Consider the following 23,196-nt stretch of genomic DNA (forward strand, 5'->3'; position numbering starts at 1 on the left):
TACATTGGTTTTTCTCACCCCAATCCCCAGTTCTTACTTCAAGCCTTTCCATTTTCTGTTAGAACATCAACTTCATTTGTTTTGCCTTCCTCCATTTTGGCTCAGTCACCAGCTCACAGTTCCTCTCCAAGGAATGCAATCCTACCATAAATGTTTAGAAATATGAGGGTATCTCCCTAGAATTGGGAGTGCATTTAAAGAAGAATTTATTTGCTTCCAATGTGATCTGCTTGTATATTTATAAATAAAAGAAATTAAACATGACAATACTGTCCTTGGAAATTTTCAGTACTGAGAAGTAGGTGCATGCTACACTTTTAAGTAGAAGGCTAAGATCTTTTTTTTCCTCCCTGAGATCTAAAGCTTTCTATGTGCAGGAGGCTTTTTTGCATAATGGAGTAACCAATCATACAATCTTCCCCCTTCCCCCACCTGCAGTCTGTAGTTAGACAGCTCAGGAATGGGTTACCATCTCATCTGGTTTTTTCCATGAACAGGGATTTAATATAAGCCAGAGCTCAGTTCTGGAATTATGAAATAACAATTAAAAATGAACCAGGATCTGCCTTACCATTGCAAAACCACCATACAGTTATCTAGCTCTGGAATTAGGGAGAAGAATTTTCAAGTAAGATACTACGATTTCCAGGTAGGGTTGAGCACCAGCACCTATTATTTTAAAAAGTATGCACTGATTTGAAGGAGAAGGAAAAGTAAGATACTCCATTTTGTTTACCATAAGAGAGGAAAATGGGATGCCTAGCTCATCTTCTCTATAAACTAAGGCAACAAACTGCATTTACATATACGTCTTGCATTATAGCAAAAATCTGTCTCAATTGCAATGATAAGCATTTAAAACTAATATCTTGGAATTTGTATGTAGTGCTTTAATTAAATTTCACACAGCTGTTGTACAGCAGAGAACAACATTAGCTGTTACCAGCAGAAGAATGTAATCTGAAAGGTAAAATCATGATGAGTGCAAGGCCACTGAAGAAGATATTGTAGCTGTTAGTAGATGCTAGGAGTATCTCTGCCAAGTGACAGGCTCTGTTTATCTGAAGACACAGGCTGTTGTTTCACTGTTCATTTTAAATGTATCAAACCATGAGGAACAGTATTTTTTGCAACATTTGATATTTTAAAATATCTGCTTGATGCAGCCTTTGTATAGGTACACTTAGCAGAGAACTGATCAGGCAGGTCACTTGGCTTCATGTAGGTTTGTGGCAAAATGCACATTTTCCATTCTAGACATTTGAAGGAGCTTTGAGCCCAGGCACTGCAACTTAGGGCTCATCTACATGGTAGTTTATTGTGTGTTTGGTGCTTCTCACATCTCCTTTAAATTTGCATGGTTCACATGATGTTACCGGCAAATAGAAGCTACCATGCAGTTTCCCCCCTGTAAATCCGTACTAACTCAATCCACTGATAATACGAAAAGAGGAGGGGAAAAGGTGTTTCTCTAGTGGTTGTGTACCTCTTTCTTGGGTCCTATGGGGCTCTTTGAAATGAATACTGCAAACACAATTACAAAATTGTTTTTTTATATATTAAGTAATAATTGAAAAGAACATAACACAATATATGCCAACAGAATATATCATATGTCTTCATAACATAATAATCCCCAAAGTCCTATGCATCCAGCAAGGTATCAATGAAGAAGTTGCTTGTAGAAGGTCCAGTAGAGAAAGTTCAGAAGGTTCCCATACACAATCTTAAAGCCCTAAATAAAATATAAAATGAATTCAAATACATAAAGCCACAAAAAAAAGAAAGAATTTACTCTTCCATTCCCTTTTACACACATATTTTAAAACCCCATTACCTAATTCAAGGTGACAAGGTCCTAATCCTTACTCCCTGGCAATAACAGCTCCTTTTCTCTTCAGCCCTCACGTTTGCTAGTCTCAAACTCCCAAGTACGATCCTTCCTTAAGGTTTCTCCACCCACTGGACCAAACCAATAACCCATAGGGGTTACAGTTGCAGAAGCTTTGCTCTGATGTTTTTAGGTGGGTGTGTCAGTGGTACCCCTCTCCATGCCCACTGTCTCCTCCTTTCTTTCCTGTGGACTGACAAGCAAATTCCAGCTGCTGTCCTCCATTCTGCTGGCCTTTTTTATGTTGCTGCAAACAGTGCCTTTATTTTCTTTTTCACTAACTTGTGCGCAAAAGTGTAAGACTAATTGTTATATAATTTAGAGAAATTTAGGGCCAAAATTCATTTCTAAAGTACTTTGCAAGAATTTCCATTCTAGACAATCAAAAGCCTTGAGTATGTCCAAGTCCATGATTGTCAGGAAGGGGCCAGCGTGTTTACTAAAATCAATAATATTTAATAATTTTGTAACTGGGTCTGTAATGTTTCAGTGGGGACAAAACCAGTTTGATCAGGGTCAGTCAATTTGCCAGGAAAAATGGGAACATTTAAAATGATCTGCTAACACAGAGGCAAGAATCTTGTAGTTCTGATTAAAAATAGATATTGAACGAAAGGATTCTACATTAAAAGGTCTTGGTATAGTGACTATTTTAGTATCTGACCATGTTTTAGGGAGGCCTGCCCTTTCCAAAATATAGTTAAAAAGCCTTGACATATATGGAAGGAGCAAATCCTTAAAATGTTTGTAAAACAAAGATGTAAAGCCTGGAGCTTTTCCTGACTTCTGCTTCTTAAGGACCTGTTCCACCTCCTCTGATGTTATAGGACGATCTAACATTCTTCTATCATTTTCTGATACTTTTCAGAGAGGAATAGTTCTCAAATATTGTGTAATATCTTGAGGAGAAGGATTATTAGAACTGTATAAATAAGAATAAAATGAGAGAAACTCCTCACTAATAACTTTGGTAGAATATATTCATGTCCCATCTCATATCTGAATACATTGTACTTGTGACTTTACTTTTTTTCCTGCATCTATTAGCCAAAGCTCTTGAGCCCCTCCCTCCATGCTTGTAGCACCTTTGTTTAACATGCAACAAGTTTACCATCATCTGATTTACCTGCAGCAATTCAATTTCTCAGTTTTTCTCTTCTATTTGCTTATAGATTCTATTGGAACCGGATGGTTTATACATTTGTAATAAAAACTGTGTCTGATTCCAAATTCCTGATGTCTAGGTTGGTGGTTCTTTTTAATATATTAAAATGTTTTAATATAATAAATTCGGTTAAATAGTCTTATTGGGCTAAAAGTACTAGAGGGGTGATAAAATCCAGCGCCAAATCTGAAGCATACCTTCCACTGGGACGTGGTCTGTAATTTTAATAAGACCAATGTTTGATGAGCTTACTGAGTGGATTAGCAAAGGAGAAGCTAGTAAAAAAATCTAACCAAGATTGTGAGTTATGCCTCCGAGAGTGATATGAAAAGCTCATATCTGTAGGATAACACACACTCCAAACATCCCTTAATTGCCTGTTTGGAAAAGTTTAAGTATTTGGTATTGTTCACACAAGCTTTTTTCCCTGCCTTGCAAAAAGAAAGTCAGAGATGAACCTTCTAGATCCTTAAGAGAAGTGCCACATGCATTCAAACTGAAGTCACCTCCCAATGTACTTGTAGTTTCCTAAATACCTTTTTCAAAAAATTGAACTGACCTGAGTTCAGTGCATAGACAGAAACAACTGTCATATCCTTACTACAATTTAAAATCTCCCCTGCAAACACAAATATTCCATTCTTATCCTTAAATATAGCTGATACTTTAAAATCTAACTGGGTATGAAAAACTACAGCCATTCCTCTGGATTTGGGAGTGCCAGGAGCCACCACCTATGTTCTAAACCATTTATGTATTAAAAGAGTTTCATTCTATCTAGCCTTGTGGGTCTCTTGTAAAAACGTTATATATGTGGCTACATGTTAAATAAATATGATGTGATACTCCTCCACTTGATCAAATTTCCTATACCCTTACACTCTTTAAATCAGCTGTATGTCAGAATGTAAGTAAAAATAACCTTATAACATACAAGTCTACCCTCCTTCATCCTCTACCCTCCTATTATTTATGACCCTGACATTACAACTACCAATATAACAAAAACTAATACGTTTCCAGCAAAAACTAGAAATGCCTCTGTCACTTGGTTAAATGGGTGAGCCTGTTTGTCCAACAGACACTCTTCTGCACCTGTTAGGGCAGGAAACGACCATCAAGGAAAAATAAAGCATTAGAAACATTATGTCATATGTTCCCTGTGAGGGGTTGTCCCGTTCATATTTCAAGTTCTATTCAGAGTCTCCAAGACATCAAAGAAAAGACGAAACAGTTCTGTTCCCACTACAGGGGACTTTGTACAAGCAATAAGAGAAAACAACCTACCCCTGTTATGTGCCTTGGATATTACAATGCCTTATAAAGATGCAGAAGACAGAGTTAGGACACCTGTTAACATTCAACAAAATCTTGTAGATCTGGAGCAAAGAAACCTGCCAGAAATAACAGATACAACACCCTGTGTTTCATTCATTCATCTCTTGCGTGAACATTGGGAACAGGGAACCTCTTCCCACCAATCATCTGAGATCACTCCTCCAGAGCTTGGAAAAGTTACTTTTTTTGAACTACAACTCCCATCAGCCCCAGCCAGCACGGCCACTGGATTGGGCTGGTGGGAGTTGTAGTTCAAAAAAGTAACTTTTCCAAGCTCTGCTCCTGTCTCATCCTCACCATCCTCCATCGATGTTGGAGATTGAGTTCACTCTTGTATTGATTTTAATCAGTTGACCTTCCATTGGGACCATCAGTTCTTTCCAAGTATCCACATATTGTTTCCAGAGGCACTACAAATCTCATTTGATATTACTTCTTTCAGAGTGTCTGCAGCTTTCAATGGAGGTGGTATCATGTTTGTAGAGGTCTGGTGTTGCTGCCATGGTGTAGAGTGAGCCAGATCTTTAGGCTTGAAAAATGTTGTCTCCAGTTTTTGTTTGCCCCAGGTTTGTTGGCATGCCCTCTCCCCCAAGGCGCATATTAGAAGACAGTCAGTCGCCACAGAGCACCTAGATGTCCTAGCTGGGGCTTCAGATTTAAGCCACCATTTCTCAGTACCGTTGTTAAACCCCTACTATCATTCTGTTGTCATATCTGAGGCTCTGGCCCAGTATTGCCTCAGGCAACCCACACCTACTCAGAAATCTATTAAGAAACCTATAATAAGACTCTTTGACTATCTTTGGATTTTTGTTATAGACACTGAACTCACTATAAGACTGATTGAACACCACTAAAACACCCTATACTACATGCACAAATCCCTACTAAAGCTGAAAGCAGCACATGCAAAACAACAGCTGCCATTAGGTAAGCTGGAGGTTAATGTTAAAACATGTAAAAAAGTCTATTTGTGTTGGATCTAAAATTCGAGTCTGTTTCAGTTTGATGCATTATGTTCTACCAAATCAACCTGCCTGTGAGTTTGTTAATGGGGAAGGCTCTCTTGGGTATGCTGCAGCCAAATGAGACCTGCTAAGTGGCAACCTGGGAAACAGCCTTTTCTGGAGTGGCTCCCTAGTTATGGAATCCTCTCCCCTCTCAGCTGGCACTGATTCTTATGCATTTTTGTCACCAGCTGAAAACCCACCTGTCTGCATAGCATTTGTTGAGTTAAATGTGTTTAGGATGCATACTTGATTATTGCTACTGTTTTGTTGTTGCTCTGGTTGTTGGTTTTTACATGCACTTGTTTTATGGTTTCTTGATAAAACTGTTGTATGTTTTAAGAGTGCTTTATTGTACCCCATCTGGGATAATTTGTAAATGGACAAGTTAAAAATATCCTTTGTTTGTTTGATTGATTGATGATACAAATTAGTGGTGGTTGAATCCTCTGAGGTCAGTGTTTCTTCTTCTGCAGCTTTTCAAGTCTTTAACCTTCATAGCAGCATTTTTCCATCCTCTGGTTGCTGTAGGATATCAACTGGGACAGAGAATTCAAGATAATCCAGAATAGTAGAAGAGATCCAGAAGAGATTTCTGTGAACACGTTAAAGTGATATTGGATATCTTGGTGTTGTGAGCACCTACATATGAAGTATGTATGAAGGCCAAAGGATAGTGGAATATTTTTATTTTTATGAGAATTGTAAAACTGACTTATTCAATTAGACCAAGGTCCATAGTCCACCATGTTGATTCTCATAGTGCCCAATCAGATGTCTCTGGAACCTCCCAAGTGGTTCCAGAGGCATCTGATTGGCTACCACTGATGACAATTTCCTACTTCTGCACAGCATCTCATCATGGTTAATAGCCACAGATAGGCCTAACTCTTTTTTATAGCCATCAAAGCCAGCTGTCGTTGCTACATCTTTCAGTGGAGAGATACATTATGTGAAGGAGTCTCAAACCACTTGTGCTTTCAGTTCTGCTGTAGTACTTGAGGTTTGTGGTCGCAGATGAGTTTGGGATCCATGTGCTCTGGCCTAACTGGTTTGGAGAGTGGGCTGACTACATGAGGAGCTAGAGAAAGATTTAGGAGCTAGGAATTTTGAGATGCAGACTATTAGAACAGAAGCTGAAGAGAATCTGTTGCATGCTAAGAGGGTGATAGGGAAGCTGGAGGTTGGAAATGAAAGTTAAAAAGGAGTTGGGAAAATCAATAGCATATGTGTGCTGAGGGAGAGGGTTTAGAAATCAGGTTGCTCTGCTTGGGCTCTAGAAGGATAGCCCTTATCACCCCATTTGAAACAAAATCATTCCATGATTATAATTGATGATGCTGAGATTGTCTGTGTTCTTCAGAGTTGTGTTTCTTAATCAGATGAAAAATGAGCGTGTGAAGTAATTTGCTGACTGACTGATCTTGGGTTTTTGGCCTTTCAGTTGCAGTCGGTATTGGCACCATGAGTTTGGGGTTGAATTGAATTTACTGTCTGAAGCAAAGCCTAAATCCCCCAGCTAGGACCAATAGTGTAAAAGGTTTTCCTGCACTATTCAGAGACCAATTCCTGCCTTCATCTATCCCCTGCCCCATAGTGCCACCTGAAGCACATTGCTTTACCATGTCCTTCACATTGAGACTATGGAGCCTTGGATAAGATATAACTCCCAATAAAAGGCCAAAAAGAATATTCCTAACATAGTTATCACAAAAGCAGATTTTACTGCCTTGCCTGCTCTTTGTGTAGACTAGATTGTTTCATTACCTGAGAGGTGCAGAACTTTAAAATGTGAGGTTTTAAATATGCAGTAGGTGCATTTTCAAGTCACTATAATGTTTGTTTGCACCATTTGCCATTTCTAAACCCATCTTTAAAATGATGGAGCCCTATATTAAGGGTGAGGAATCACATTTCACCATTATATTAAGAAATCAGGGGACAGGGAGTAGGTTCTGCAGCCTGTCATTAGAAAATGATTCAGCTGACTGATTTGAAACTTGCTAGTGTAGGAGAGGTAAGTTTGAGGATGGTCCATGCTGAAATTGGCCTAGAAAGGGTAAGAATTATTTGGAATGAGTTTAACATGTGATGAGTGACTTTGCATAACTGACACATGTACATTTTTTCTTCATAGAATTTGCTGGGGTGATTTGGGGGAAACTTTACTGCAATTTGTTTATTGTGTTAGGTCATGCAGAATGTCTCATATATGCAGTTACCTGTGGGTTGTCTAACATATTTGTAGTTCTTATTAAAAAGGCATTTTGGGGGGGGCATGTTAGCCAGTGAAATTTTTTAAGAGGGTCCCTGCTAGGGTTGTCAGATCTCCAGGTTTTGCCCAGAGACTCCAGATTTTTGGGGTCTCTCCAGGTCTCCGGGTGAATCACCTTAATCTGCAGACTCTCAGCTTTCATTTATAAAAAATAAGTTTCTAGTTGGTCAGGTTCATGAGAGATACACCAAAACGTCAACAGTCACCCCCCGCAACTTCTGTTAAATGAGATTGTAGCTGGCTGCTCTAACCCCGCCCTTTCAGATTTGTAAGCAATAAGTTAAGTCAGAGTTGTGATTGACAAGGGATTTGTTGACCTCCAGACAGTAGCTAGACCCCATTGCAAGGCAGAAAACTGTTGTGTTTTCCTGCTTATCTGAAAATCTCATAAATTGAGTAAGTATATAGCTTTCAGTCTTTTTCTCTCTTGTGTGCAGGAGTCAAACAAGTTTAAATTTTCCTGGGCTGTTGAAGAGGGCAATGTTTTGAAAACCTTCCCAATATGAAGTTTTAATCCAGTACAGTACTCACTTTTCTGGGAGTAAAGCTGCAATACTAATCCAACATACCCAGAATAAACCCCATTGAATTCAATAGGAGTTACTTTTGAGTAGACATGGTTAGAATTGTGCTGTAAATTAATAGGACTATTGAGTAAACAAAGCAAAGAATTGTGTTTGTGTTGTAAATCTTTCTTTCCTTCTCCAATCCTATTATTAAAGCAGTTAGGCAGGGCTTACTTAGGTATCATTGCTTTTATTATGTAGGAAACTAATACTGGTTTTTTTAATGTTCTGCAATGACCAACTGGTTTTGACAATAAACTATTATATGGGGTGTAGGTATTTTACATCTCGTGTGTGTGTGTGTGTGTGCGCGCGCACGCGCTTTCCAACAACCCTGTGAGGTTGGGTTGCCACCTGGAAACCAAGGCAGCTCACAAGAAGTAATAAATCCCTTTAAAACCCAATAACCATAAAAACAAATATAAACAGTTGCAAAACAGCTTAAAGTGGCATGATTCTGAGTTTTGGGTTGGGTGAGTGACGTTTTTATTTATTTACTTGGTTTATATCCCATCCTTCCTCTCAGTAGGAGCCCAGGGTGGCAAGTTCCTTATCACTTGAGGTTGTAGTACTGTGCACACTTCCCTGTTTGAGTAAGCCCCATATAATACATTAGTACTTGCTTCTGAGTAAACAAACTTAGGATTGCACTATAAATATCTTTACAGGTTGTGTAGATAATAAACATCTTTGACAGTTATGCTCATATAAATATTTCTTCATACTGTCTCGATGAGAATCTGATTTCACACTATGATTGTATATTATTATTTCCTCTACATTTTAAGTGTGCCCTTCTTCCTTGGAGTGATCATGGTTTCCCTCTGTTGTTTTCATCCCAAGGGGCAGATTAGGCTGAGAGACTGAGAGTAGCCCATGGTCACCCATTAAATTTTATAGCTCATTTCCATTTAAAAAAAATAATTAAAACAATTTACATGGAGGCAAAGTTTATTAAGTAGATCTACACAATACATTTAAAGCACATCCAACTCGCATTTAAAGCACATGACTTCCCCTAAAGAATTCTGGGAAGTGTAGTTTCCCTTTCACAGTTATTGTTCCCATGACCCTTAACAAACTACAGTTCCAATGATTCTGTGGTGTGATTCACATGCTTCAAATGTGTGTTAAATGTGCTTAAATTAATCGCATGGATCTGCCCTAGGTATGCTGGGTATTCATTAGTGAATTGAAAATAAGAATTTTAAAATATACTTTTATAAACAGGGGAAGGGTAGTAGCTCAGTGGTAGGGCATATGATTTGCATGCAAAGGTCCAAAATTCAATTTCTGGAAAAAATCATTGCCTGTAATTCTGGAGAGCGAATGCAAGTCCATGTCATCAGTACTCAGCCAGATGGTACTAAATGGCCTGAGTTGGAACAAGGCAGATTCCTTTGTTACTAAAAGTAGAAAGAGACCCAAGGACCAAAGTGACTCCAAAATTTATTTATGTGTTTTATTCACATTTATATACTGCTTTATTGTAAAAAAAATCTCAAAGCGGTTTACAGAAGGAATTAAAACAATAAAATTATTGGCAAAAACAGTTAAAAACAGATTTAAAAATTTTCAAAATAATAAAACCAACAATGAGTTAAAAACAGATTAACTAATAGGCAAAAAATCCTTGCAGTTTAAGAACGTATCTATAGCCAACAGATATTTCTATCAAACTTTGGCAAGCAGGGAAATTGGGCAGCTATAGTGAATGCACCAGGGGAGTAGGAGACCTATCCTCTCTGAGATATTGTACTGCCCTACAAATCTGTCAAAATGCAAACACAATTTGGGTTGGTCTTTCACAGTCCAATCCACTTCCTGTTGAGCTTGGAAGAATTTGGTAACGTGCCTGTGAGCATATGGTGAGTGGTGGCAACATCTGCCATCTCCAAAGATGGAGAATTATATTTTTGTATGTTTGTTGGTGTTCTTCTTACTTTGCTTCTTTCCTGTGTTACTAATGTTTCTACAGAGAATCTTATCTAGAAAATTTTATTTCCCTCATTATCCATCCTAGAAATCTGTGTCAAATTAATTTTTCTCTCTCTCCACTCCACACCGTCTGGCTCTCCACCTCTTCCCTTGTGGCCCCTAACACAGAGCACAAGGGAAAAGCGATGCTGTGCAGAAGCCCAGTATGAGGCACATGCCTTTCATCCACCAATCACAGCAGCAGAAGACTTCCCCTGCTCCCTCCCCCAGTAACGGCCAAAAGTAATGTGGGAAATGTTACAGTTGCAGCTGAAAAGTAATGAAATTACCACTCATTCTGTTACAAGCAAAATGTAACGAAGTTACCCACTCGTTATTCAAAAAAGTAATAAATTACAAGTAACTTGTTATTTGTAATGAGTTACTTCCAAGCTCTGGTCAGGGGCCTGTCTCTTTTTGTAAAACTGTGTAAGATGCCTTACGTTGATGGCATGGTACAAGTAATAGGACTAATAATTATTACATTCTCAGGGGAGGAATTATGACAGTCTTAAAAAGGAATTTAAATGACACACGTGACCACACATTTATGCCATGTAAGGTGCACATTGTGGTAATATGTTGGTCACAAGAACTGTTGCATGTAAAACACATTTCTCAGATAATATCTCATCACATTTTCTTAATGCTAACAAACACAAAGAAGAGTTAAAATTTAATGATTTTTTTTTCAGTTGTTGAGGGGGGGAAGTGTGTGTTTCTGTGACCAATGTAACATGCTCAACCAACATAAATTTTATTGTCCTGAGGTCATCTGATTTTTTCCTAACATAAAATTTCTTCTCAGTTTACCAAAAGAGGGAGAAAAACTATCAATATAATAAAGGGTCTATTGTCTATTGTTTTAGAGACCTTTAACTGAAGATTAGAAAAAAATAGGGAAATTCTCAGTTATGCTATTTTAAAAAACTGTTGCCAGATCATGAAACTTTGGAAAATTGTTTTTAAAATGATATAGAACTAGGGTTGCCAGATCAGCAGCATCTCAAACCCTGAGATTTCAGGGGGAGGCCCTAGTGATGTCATAGGGGCATATGCTAGTGATGTCATGGGGTGGGCCCTAGTGATGTCATTAAGCATGATACATTAAGCCTCAACCACAGTTGCTAGGAGCATACCACTCAAACAAAAAAATTCCTCTGATTGGAAATTAAGATAGAAATGAGGGTGTTTCCAGGTCCAGCTGAAGTGATGAGATCATTCCTTCTCACCTGTTTAGACAGCCTGGGTAACGAACATTTAATCTAGCCTACTTGCTTCTGGCAAGAAGGATTTAAGTGCACTCAGGCCAGGCAGTCACCAGAAGGCTGTTGTAGGAAGAAAGCTTAATGTTGTGGAGATGTTAGATGGGAGCACTCAGGAGTAGAGATGCCCCTGAGGGCTGCAATTCTAAGCTCACTTACTAAGGAGCTAAGCCCCATACAACTCAACAGGACTTTTTGAGTAGTATCGTTAGAATTGTGCTGTTGGTAAGGCGTGACTAGGGATCCTCTGTAACAATACTGATATCCTGGAATGCCCTGCATGCCTTTACTGTGGCTGCTCTAAACTTCTTTACAGACTTGACCCTTCACTGCAGAGAGAGGTTTGAGAAATAAGAAGATTCTCCACTCATTCCTGCCTACTCTGTGGGCTGCTATAAACTCACTTTAACAACCAACCCAATTCCAGTGAGTAATAACTGACAGAGAGAAAATTGACAGAGATAAAACACAGGCAGTAAACTGGGAACAACAGCAATTGAAGCCACACTTCCCATTATGCAAATTCTCTTTTACCACTATTGGGCAAGAAACAGACAATCATGCAAATAACAAGGTGCATCATCAGTGGGTTTAAGGGGGTTGAGCTGACGGCTAAAACCACTGTTGTTGCTGCTATGGATGTAAGGGAGAAAGGTCAGAGGTAAATGAAATGGAAATAGAAAAAGAAAAACAAAAGACAAATTACCTAAATGCAATACCATACCAGCCACAAGAAGATTCCTATGAGGAAGACAGAAAACTCAGCATCCCACAACCAGTCAGGGTTCATAACCAAAACTGAAAAAAACCTGGCAGCCAGTCAGCCAAGGGCACAGAAATCCCCATGCAGCATAACCTGACTTGGGGCTGCAGTTAGGGCAGAATGCTGTGGCACAATTGCTGACATGAGTGAGACCTTATCAGCAAGTAATACCTCTGCTCTGAAATCTGCACTGGTTGCCAGTTTGCTACCAGGCCTATTCAAGGTGTGCTTTCCATGTTATGGGTGCCACACAGTACCTGTTCTGCTCTTGTAAGAAATCAATCCTTTAGTATGGCAGTACCTACGCCCCCTTCCATTAAGCAGGAACCCTCATTGTACTCATTTTGGCACCTAATAACATTTTTGTTTAGGCAAGCCTACCCAGGCATGTAGAAGCTATTATGTTTTTTATCTGTTTTTAACTCATTGTTGGTTTTATCATTTTGAATGTTTTTAAATACCTGTCTTTAACTGCTTTTGCCAATAATTTCATTGTTTTAATTCCTTCTATAAACCGCTTTGAGGTTTTTTACAATAAAGCGGTATATAAATGTTGTAAATAAAATACATAAATTATTTCTGGAGTCACTGTGGCCCTTGGGTCTCTTTCCTCTTTTATACCGAATGAGGCCATTTGGTACCATTTAGCTCAGTATTGATGACATGGACTACCATTGGCCCTTCAGGATTCCAGGCAATAATCTCCTCCAGAGATTGAATTTTGTACCTTTGCATGCAAAGCATGTGCCCTACCACTAAGCTACAGCCCTGTTTAAATAAGTGTCTTTTAAAATTATTCTTTTCAATTCACTAATGAATGCACAGCATACTAGGGCAGATTCACACCATGCATTTAAAGCACATTCAACATACATTTGAAGCACATGAATCTCTCCACAGACTCCAGGGAACTGTAGTTTGTTAAGGGTGGGGGGAACTATATAAGGAGCAAACTACACTTCCCAGGATTCTTTGGGGGAAGTCATGTGCTTTAAATGTGAGTTGGATGTACTTTAAATATACTATGTGGATCAGCATTACTTCATAAACTTTGCCTGCATATAAATAATTTAAATTTTAAAATGAAAATAAGCTACAACATTTACTGGGTAACCATGGGCTGCTCACTATATCTCAGTCTAATCTGCCCCTCATGGTGAAAACAACAGAGGGGGACCATGACCGCCCCAAGGAAAAAGGGCACACTTATAATGTTGTTGAAATAATAATTTGTAAATAATAGTTTACAACTGTAGTGTGAAATCAGATACATATCAAGACATAGTATGAAGAAATATTTATATATGTTATAAACCGCCCAGAGAGCTTCAGCTATGGGGCGGTATACAAATGCAATAAACAAACAAACAAATATATAAGCATAAACGTCATAGATATTTATTATTTACATCACCTTTAAATATATTTATTGTGCAATCCTCTGCATGTTTACTCAGAAGCAAGTCCCAGTGTACTGAATGGTGCTTACTCAGACAGGAACACTTGCACAGGATTGCAATTTAGTGATAAGGAACTCCACTCACCCAGTCCAAAATTCAGAATCATGCCACTTTAAGCTGTTTTGCAACTATTTTGTACTGTTTTATGGTTATTGGATTATTGGATTTTAAATGGCTTTATTTCTTATTGTGAGCTGCTTTGGTTTCCAGTGTGCAACCCTACCTCACAGGGTTGTTGGAAAGACTACACATGCACACACGCACGCACACACAGGAGATGTAAAAATACATACACCCCATATAATAGTTTATTGTCAATACCAGTTGGTCATTGCAGTACATTTTCTTTTTAAATAAAATCAATATTAGTTTCCTACATAATAAAAGCAGTGATACCTAAGTAAGCCCTGACTAATTGTTTTAAAAATAGGATTTGAGGGGGAGAGAAAGATTTTACAACACAAACACAGTCCTTTGCTCACTCAAAAGTCCCATTAATTTACAGCACAATCCTAACCATGTCTACTTAACAGTAAGTCCTACTGAATTCAGTGTTGTTAACTCCCAGGTACAGTATGTGGAATTAGCATTGCAGCTTTACTCCCAGAAAAGCTTTATATTGGGAAGGTTTTCAAAACAGGTTATGAATAAGACAAATAAACTGCCCTCTTCAATAGTCCAGTAAAATTTAAACTTGTTTGACTCCTTAATTAGAAAAGTATAAATCTGCAGCATGTACACTTCTTAAAACTTCTGTTCAAAAATTATTTGAAAGATAAAATATATAATATGCCATTTTTGCAAGTAATTAAAACAACCCTGCATGTACACTTTTGTGCCTACCAAGATCCTGCTGTGATCTTCTGTTGTAGTGCATGTTTACTTAGAAGCATCCTATGCATGTTTACTCAAAAGCAAGTCTCAATCCTGTACAGAGAAAGTACTCTTTATGCTGCTGAAATCTATATATTGACTGAATTCCTGATGTGAGACAAGCAGGAAAAGGAAACTGTGGGTTTAGCTATTGCCTAGGGGTCAACAAATCTGTCAATCACAATCCTGACTTCATTTATTTGCTAAAAACCTGAAAGGACAGAGATTAGAGCAGCTGGTACTAACAGATGTTGCAGAGGGTGGCTGACATTTTGGTTTATATCTTTTGAACCAGACCACCTAGAAACTTCCCCCCCCCTTCAAATGAAAGCTAAGAGTCTGAAGATTAAGGTGACTCACCTGGACACCCAGAGAGGACCCTGAAAAGCCAGAGTCTCAAGACAAAAACCGGAGACCTGACAACCCTATACAGAACATGCTAAATATAAAATGAATATGAAAAATTAATCTGTAGGTTGACATTTTCATGGAATTATCCAACAGCAAGTGAGTGAGCAATGACAAGCATGCCCACAGCATGCCCAGCCACCAAACTTTAGTTGATATTTGATATGATATTTGTGCAAGAAGTGGGAGCACTGTTGTGGGGCCCAGTTTTCATACCTTAAGGGGTCTGTCCCACCCAAACACCTGGAGACAGCTGTAACAAGTCCTGGCATATACATGTTAATACTGACTTCAGTTATGTGGCAAGATAAGAGACATGCTTTCCTCAGCATCTCCCTGCCCCCCCATCCCTAGTATCTACTCCCTACATTAGTCTTTAATAACTCTCTACTGTTCTTTTATTCTCCAAGATGTTTCAAGTCTCCATCCCATTCACTTTAATTTGCTTTATGAAGTTGTGTCTAGACTTTCCTTTTGCATGTCTTGCTTCTCGTAGTGGTTTCATTCTTTTGAACTAGTGCACAATTTCTTTGGGCATTGCTTGCTACACTACAACTTTAAACTAGTTTGAGCCCAGTTTAATTCCTATGGCTTCCCCCAAAGAAATGTGAAAATTGCTGCTTTGTGAAGGTGCTGAGGATTTGTTGTTATGGAGCCACAGTTTTTAATACTAGAAACAAATTTAAACTGAGAAACATATCTGTTAACCCTGGTTTAACATAATTAATGTCTTTAAACCTGTGTAACAGGCATGGTATAGTTTTGTGAAGCTATCAAGATTAAATTATTACAGATCTCCAACCCCATCATAGCAACCATCAATGATGTAATATAGGGCACAAGCTGTAGCTGAATTAAATTTTAGCCATGGACCTTTCAAAAGTGACAGCTTTTCTCAGATCTGAAATTTGATTCTTGTGACCTTTTGCATCATTTCAAATTGGCAATGCATTTGTCAGCGGGTTGCCTGTGTAGTCATGATTCACTGTTCAAGTTATGTAACCTATTTATATAATATGGCTGGATTTGCTGACTGAATGGGTTTTTAATTGAAGTTATGTTGTGAATTAAGCATATTTATGCTGCTAAAATTAAAGTTCAGGGTTCCAATTCAAATTCTTGCATTGGCCCATGGGAAAAAAAAAGAAGTTAAGAATTTTACTATGGTTGAAACATAGCATCTCTTTTTTTTTTTTTTAATTTCTTCAACAACAAAGCAAAAGACTTGTACATGTCTTATCTTCCTAGAGCTATAGGCTGCCCCACCCCAAAGGCTCAATGTGAACAAAAGCAACCCTTCCCAAATTAAACAAAATAAAATTTCATCAAATTCACTTAAACTTTTCCATTGTGTTTCAGCTTGAGCTGAAAGGCCAACCAAACAGGTATGTTTTGTATAACACTTCCAAAAGATCTGTAGTGGGAGGGAGCTACATATAATGGCCAGAGAGAGGGCCATCTCTCCACCCTTGCTGTCTGAGTCTGATGCACAGATGCCAGCAAGGGAACATTTTGGTCTTCCCACACACTCTGCAGCTCATGGAGACTCTTATCATGAAATTAGATGAGACTCTGTATCAGTAAATTAGACTCCGTCTTGCAGGAATGGGATCCATTGGCTGATGCCGGTTCGAAAGCATTCTGATGACCTAACAGGCTGGTATTGATTCAAGTTCACTCTTTATCTACTAGCTGCTGCTTTTATCAATCCACGTTTTTTCTCGCAATTTTTTTGATATTAATATTAATATTTTGAAAGGAGATATTGATAACATTATCATTCTAAATATCAATACTGTAGAGGTGGATTTTTTTAAAATCCATTTTTGCAAAAGATATGGAAAATTGCTACATAACAATCTCTGCATCAATAGAGAATAAGCAAATAAATGGAACATTCAGTACCAAATCCAAATTGGGTAGAATTAAGGGGGCTGCGAGTTTATCTCTCACTGTAGGTGGGAAATTATCATAGCTAGAAAAATAGTATTATCACCTATGACTACTGTTGAGTTGTGTCCATTCTGTTCTCTACAGTTGGTCAGTCAAACTGCATGTGTTTAATCAAGTACGAAGGTGCCCCCGATTAATTAGGCAGGTTTTAAACTTAATATATTTTTAATACGCCATCTAAGAAGCAGACCACCTCATGCCGTATCAGTTGAACTTCAGGCTTGTTTTCAAGGGCAGCATGATATAGAGCAGATTGCAATACTAATGTCAAGATGACTATAGCATGAATGACAGTTGCGACGTCCTTGTTGGATCGAAAGGGTTGTAGTCTCTAAACCAATAACGTGACACCCCTGGCTGTCACCTTAGCCTGGACTTCTAGGTCAGTGGTTTTGTGTTTTATTCTTAGTTGTAAAATGGCTCCTTTCTTTTTAAAGGCTGTTCTTGCCCAAATTTTTCAGAAGGGCAGCCCAGGGAACTGAAACTTGGGAGACGGGAAGAAACCTAGTTACCATGGGAACTAGAACATAAAATCTACTGCCTTTCTGACTGGCCAAGAGATTGGAAGGGAAAGTTAAAATAGTGATATAGGTGAAGTAAGCAAAAGCAGCATTAGCATTAGAATGTTGGAGAAAGAAGAAAGCAAGAAGCCAGAAGCCAGAATGTAGAGTGTTGCGGAAGACCCAGACCCCAGGGAGAAAAGTTACGCTGAAAGAAGAAGGCTAGAAGCTGCACTTCCAGTTCCAGTGGACTAGCTGAAATTGCTTTATTGTTAGGTTCTTTGACTTAAATAGGGAAACAGACTAGACTGGAATTAGATGGATGTACTTTTTCCGTATTATTTTCACCTGCTTAATACTCTTATTGTTAAAAAAAAACTTATAGAAATATCATCTGTGACTGTTTAATTGCTGCTTTTTAAAAAATTTAATAAAACCTAAGTTTGTTAATTTAGGGTGATTCCAGATTGTCACTATTTTGCAGGAGAGATTCAAATACATGCTGTAAATTTAGGTTTGTGAAATTAAAGTGGATTAAAGCACTCTGTTGCACTAGTGCAACAAATCCACTTTTTAAAACAATCTGACTTTTTGTTTGGGAAATGCAGTGAAAAATGTGGGATGAACCTGCTATTAACAAGAAGTTGTGTAAACACCCCACAAGCTAATCGGGATGAATACAGGATGAATGGTCATTGTTGTACATTCTCCCTGCAAGCAAATCAGAATGAATGCTCAATAAGAACTGGATGTAATCTAATCTCTGCTTAAAGCTTTGTGCAAGCAGCCCTTAATATTGGATTAGGCGATGGCAATCATGTATTTATGAATCCTATGACAAAGATGGGTCTTCCCCAGTAGCTCAATGGATCAGGCTTTTCACTGAAAGATTTTAGGTTCAATGATTCACAAGTTTTCAGTGGTGTCAAATATTCCATACCATATTATGGATTTGACAATTTTCAGATTGCACCATCAAGTATGACGTTTGATCTCACAGTAGAATACAGGTAGGAACAATATTACTGCAACTTCTATTCTAGCAGAGGTTAGACATCCCTATCAGTGTGAAGCTTACTTGTTACTCAGGTTTATTAGAAATCAGTGGAAGTTTGCTCAAAGAGAGAGACGCCATGATTGATGGACACAACCAGCCCACTCTCCTGCTCAGGCTGGGATAGCATGGGAGAAGGTACTGATTGTCATAAACCGCTCCCAGCTCAGTCCCAAGACTCAATTCCCAAACCCAGGGCAATTGATCCTGGCAAGGCAGAAACCTGTGCCCCCTTACCAGGGCTGTGTAAACCAACAACAACCCTGCAAGGCAGGCAGACTACCACCACCCCTTAATCTGATCATCTACTCTGGGCTAAGGGGAAACTCAAAGTGCTAGAAATAGACCTACCAAGGATTCCAACAGACAAGAGCCAAACTACACTCTTTGCCTTGGAGTCTTAGGCAAAATAGCCAAACATACGGTAGTCTGTGGTCAATTGGCCAAGGTGCTGGATTCAGAGCCAAATCCCCTCCTGCAATGAACACACACTGGTAAATAAGAAGTAGCTTTATTAAATAAAATATATGTGCACAATTACAGCAACAAAATGGTCCCTTAAAACCCAGATTCCTTAAGTAAAATACAGAGAGTTACAGTCACAAAACAGAACAACAAAACTATCTAGCCTAGTCTATACTTACAAAGAGGTAAACAGCAAAATAGCTTCATGGTTCCCCATCTCCCCAGAGATGTATAGCCTGGATAGCAGATGGAAGATGGGACCCCACCAAGGTAGCATCAGCAACCATAGGAAACAGTGGCAAACAAAGACCTAAGGTCTGAATTCTATTCTTATGGGAAAATGCCCAGCAACAGCCAGGAATTAATTAGCCGATCAGGAGTTTTCAGCTGATGAAATATTTCTGGAGTTTTCATGCCTAATGGTCACGCACTCCCTAACCTTCCCAGACCTGTGGCCTTGAACCAGCCTCCACTGATAAGCAGGTGTTCTTGCTGGCAGCCTAATTAACTAGCTTCAGCTGTGAGAACTGCAGTCATGCATCTCAGAGGCCCCATCTCAAAAAGATGTCTTCCCCCACAATTCTTTGCCTCAAAGAAATCAGGCTTTCTTGACACTGATGGTTTTCCCTGAGTGGAGCAACCTCTCTTCCTCATCTGGGTCTTCCTCAGAGCAGTGCTGAGTTCAAGGTTTAGGGGTCATGACACAGGGAAAAGTTTTAATTAATGAGGCTACAGGCTCAAAGGGACACTTGTTTACATTCTGAGGCTATTTTGAGTGTGGTGTATTTTCACGGGGAATAGAATAAGAAAATATTACAGATGGTTTTTCCTTCTAACAATCAGCAATAGCATTTGTTTTTAAATTTTAAGTTCTCACACTTCCTTCAGTAGCTCAAAAGACAGCTAAGGTTTTCATTGTCATAGATAATTACATAACTAAATATTTTGTAATTGTATGACAAACCTGATTTTAAAGTCTAGAGTCCCTAAGTTAATTGAAAACGGCATTGCTAAATTCATTTCAAAACATGATGAAAAAAGCACTTCTAGTTGAGGACCCCAAATTCTAATATTTAACCCACAATCCTTTTAAACAATGATTTTTCAACCACCAGTCCTCAGGGAAACATCCCTGAATGATCACATTCCCTCTTCTCTCCCCTCTTTTCTCTCCATTTCAGAGGCAAAATTAAATGCTTGCATTGCCATGTGATGATGAGAGGCATAGGTATAGTATGAAATCTCTTTGCATTACTAATATGCTGAGTGCTTATCTCCAATTTGTCAGAACTGCCAAGAGAGAAACTTAATAATTAGCAAAAAGGGACTAAGAACGCAATGAATTATCTAATTACTCTGTGAAATGTTAGGAGGAAATGGAGTTTGAAAATGAGAAGCAGGAATGTGGATAAAAATCAGTTATCTAAAATAAAATAAATCATTTTAATGTTTCTCTTTAAAAAAAATAACCTGGTAGCAAATGAAATGTAAATTTAATAAAACCAACATTTTGTTTCTAAGTACAGAATGAAATGTTCTGTACGGAGAATCTCTTAAAACTGACCCTTTATAAAGCACACTGAATGAAATATTTGTGTTTTTTAAAAAGTCACCACTATCACCATAAAGAAAATATCTAGCTTGTAGGATCAAACATTATAAATATGGCACAATACATAATGTATTATATTCATAGGGTTGCCAGGTCAGAAGCATCCCAAATCCTGAGATTTCAGGGCCAGGCCCTAGTGATGTCATTAAACATACATTAAGCATCAACCACAGTTGCTTAGAGCACACACAAAAAATTCTATGATTGGAAATTAAGGTAGAAATCTTACCTAAATGAGGGTGTTCCCAGGTCCAGCTGAAGTGACAGGATCATTTCTTCTCACCTGCTTAGGGAGCCTGGGTAGGGAACATTTAACCTAGCCTACTTGCTTCTTGCAGGAAGGGTTTAAGTGCCCTCAGGTAGGTCAGTCACTAGAAGACCATTGTAGGAAAAAGGGAGCATAGTGTTATGGAGATGTTAGATGGGAGCACTTAGGAGATGGATGCCCCTGAAGGCTGCAATTCTAAGCTCACTTACTAAGGAACGAAGCCCCATAGAACTCAACAGGACTTACTTCTGGATATGGCTTGGATTGTGCTGTTGGTAAAGCTTGACTTAGGATCCTCTGCAAAGATATCCATATCCAAAGAGGGTTGGCAACCCCCTGCCTGGAATGTCCCGTCCCTATCTTTTAACATGGCTGCTGTAAATTTCTGTACAGACTTGACTGCAGAGAGAGGTTTGAGAAATGATCTCAAAAGTCCCACTGATTCACAGCAGAATCCTAACCATGTCTACTCAAAAGTCCTATTGAATTCAATGTAGTTTACTCCCCGTATGTGGGATTAGCATTGCAGATTTACTACCAGAAATGCGAATATAGGATTAAAACTTCATATTGTGAAGGTTTCCAAAACAGGCTATGAATTAGACAAATAAACTGCCCTCTTCACAGCCCAGGAAAATTTAAACAAGTTGCACGTACACTTCTTTCAAATTTCTGTTCAAAAATTATTTGAAAGATAAAATGTATAATATGCTATTTTTGCAAGGAATTTAAAAAACCCTGATTGTACACTTTTATTATAATCATAACTGAAATTGTTTACAGTAAACAATTGCCTACCAAGATCCTGCTGTGATTTTTTCATTCTACATCTTCTGACCTGTCCTGTGTGATGATTGGGAGGCAAAATTAGCTGACATGTTATGCTTCCATCAGAAAGAAATAATTCAAAATTATATTAATTTAATAGGAAGTACCTTTTTGTTCTTTTTCCCCTTGCTGGTGGTAATTTTGGCTGCTATTAGTTCTTCATTCATCTTGACTTAAACATATTTTGCTACCAAAATGAGCTTTCTAAGGCACTCGTTCATGAGTCATTGCATCCACATGTCAACCATCATGGAAAATGACAGCTTCAGAATTAATACCACAAAATGGGCATGTCTACCCAATTTAAATGCTACATGGCATGAAACATACAAACTTCAAGAATATCTGCAAATGTTTTTACAAAGGTCTACAGGGCCTTTCACAGATCACTATTTCAAATCCAACTAACTACATGAACGCTTGTTAATTATAACATACAAGGTTCTTTATAGCCATTTTCTTGTTTGCTTAAGAATTTAAGAAACAACCCTATGCATGTTTCCTCAGAAGCAAGTTGAGTTCAAGTCAGTTTGCATAGGATTGCAGCCACAGTTATTGTTCACCTGCAATAAAAGAGAGATACTTGTAGTGCAAACGTTGCTTCTCTGGAACCTCATTAGAAAATTGCAAAGAAGATTCTGTGTTGGGTCTCCTGCAGATGAAGCTGCCAACATTCATCTGTGAATTGATTTGTTCTAAAACATATATCCCTAGTTTCTCCTGCCCCAACTGCTCACCTCTCTGAGTCTCAGTTTGTGATGAGGAGACAGGTCATTCTCATGTTCTAGCATCGTTGTGAAGCCACAAGGCACTACCGGATTTGGCTAGAAAAAACTTCCTCTGAAGTCCCTTGCATGCAAATTCAAGATAATAAGTCCAGAGTAAAAGACTAACCAAAGAAGGGCCAGCCTCAAAGGGCCAGCCTAGGTCTACAGGGCCTAGAGACACTCCAGTGAAAGGCAAATGTTGAGCCAACAGCCTAGAGCTAAAATGAACCTCTGTGTTCCCCAGCCAAGGCTTAATGACTTCCAGAGCCCTATCCTGCAAGCAATATGGCAGGAAATGTAAAGGGATGACATTCTACCTTGAAGCCTCACACTAAAGCAGGGGAGTCAATGTCATGCCCTCCAGATGTTGTTGGACTCCAACTTCCATTGGCCCCAGGCAGTATGGCCAATGGCTAGGGAAGCTGGGAATTGTAGTCCAGCAACACCTAGAGGGTACCATATTAACTACCTCTGCACTACAGTACAATTGTAGCCTTCTCCCCTGAGAACAAATTTCCTTGGGTGGAGAGTGTCCCAGTTTGACCTGCAAGAGGACTCATCTGCTCCTCCTGGGCTCAGAGCCTGCTGAATCTTCCTCATCTTCTAAGAGGCCTTTAGGGATGTCAGATCTGGCAGATTTGGGGACTATGAGACTTCCTAGGGTAGGTTAACTGGTTTAGGGTCAGAGATCTGGGACTAGGTAAAAACAGGTGCAATTTATTTGGTTCACTGACTTATACAGCATTAAGGGATATCTACAA

At 38.7% G+C, this 23,196-nt stretch overlaps 1 long non-coding RNA gene across 2 annotated transcripts; it reads right to left on the minus strand.

Moving 5' to 3' along the window:
- Window positions 1-1,601: 1,601 nt before the first annotated feature.
- LOC133366503 (uncharacterized) lies at window positions 1,602-22,674 on the minus strand. 2 transcript variants are annotated; one of them, XR_009758418.1, is made up of 5 exons: window positions 22,406-22,674; window positions 21,776-22,231; window positions 21,639-21,683; window positions 20,802-20,943; window positions 1,602-1,735 (listed from the first exon to the last, which is right to left on the minus strand). It is a non-coding gene; the product is annotated as an uncharacterized LOC133366503 (long non-coding RNA). The 2 variants fall into 2 exon arrangements; XR_009758419.1 differs by lacking the exon at window positions 21,639-21,683.
- Between the last annotated feature and the right edge of the window lie 522 nt (window positions 22,675-23,196).

Source organism: Rhineura floridana, chromosome 11 (genome assembly GCF_030035675.1).
Source record: "Rhineura floridana isolate rRhiFlo1 chromosome 11, rRhiFlo1.hap2, whole genome shotgun sequence".
Classification (NCBI taxonomy): domain Eukaryota; kingdom Metazoa; phylum Chordata; class Lepidosauria; order Squamata; family Rhineuridae; genus Rhineura; species Rhineura floridana.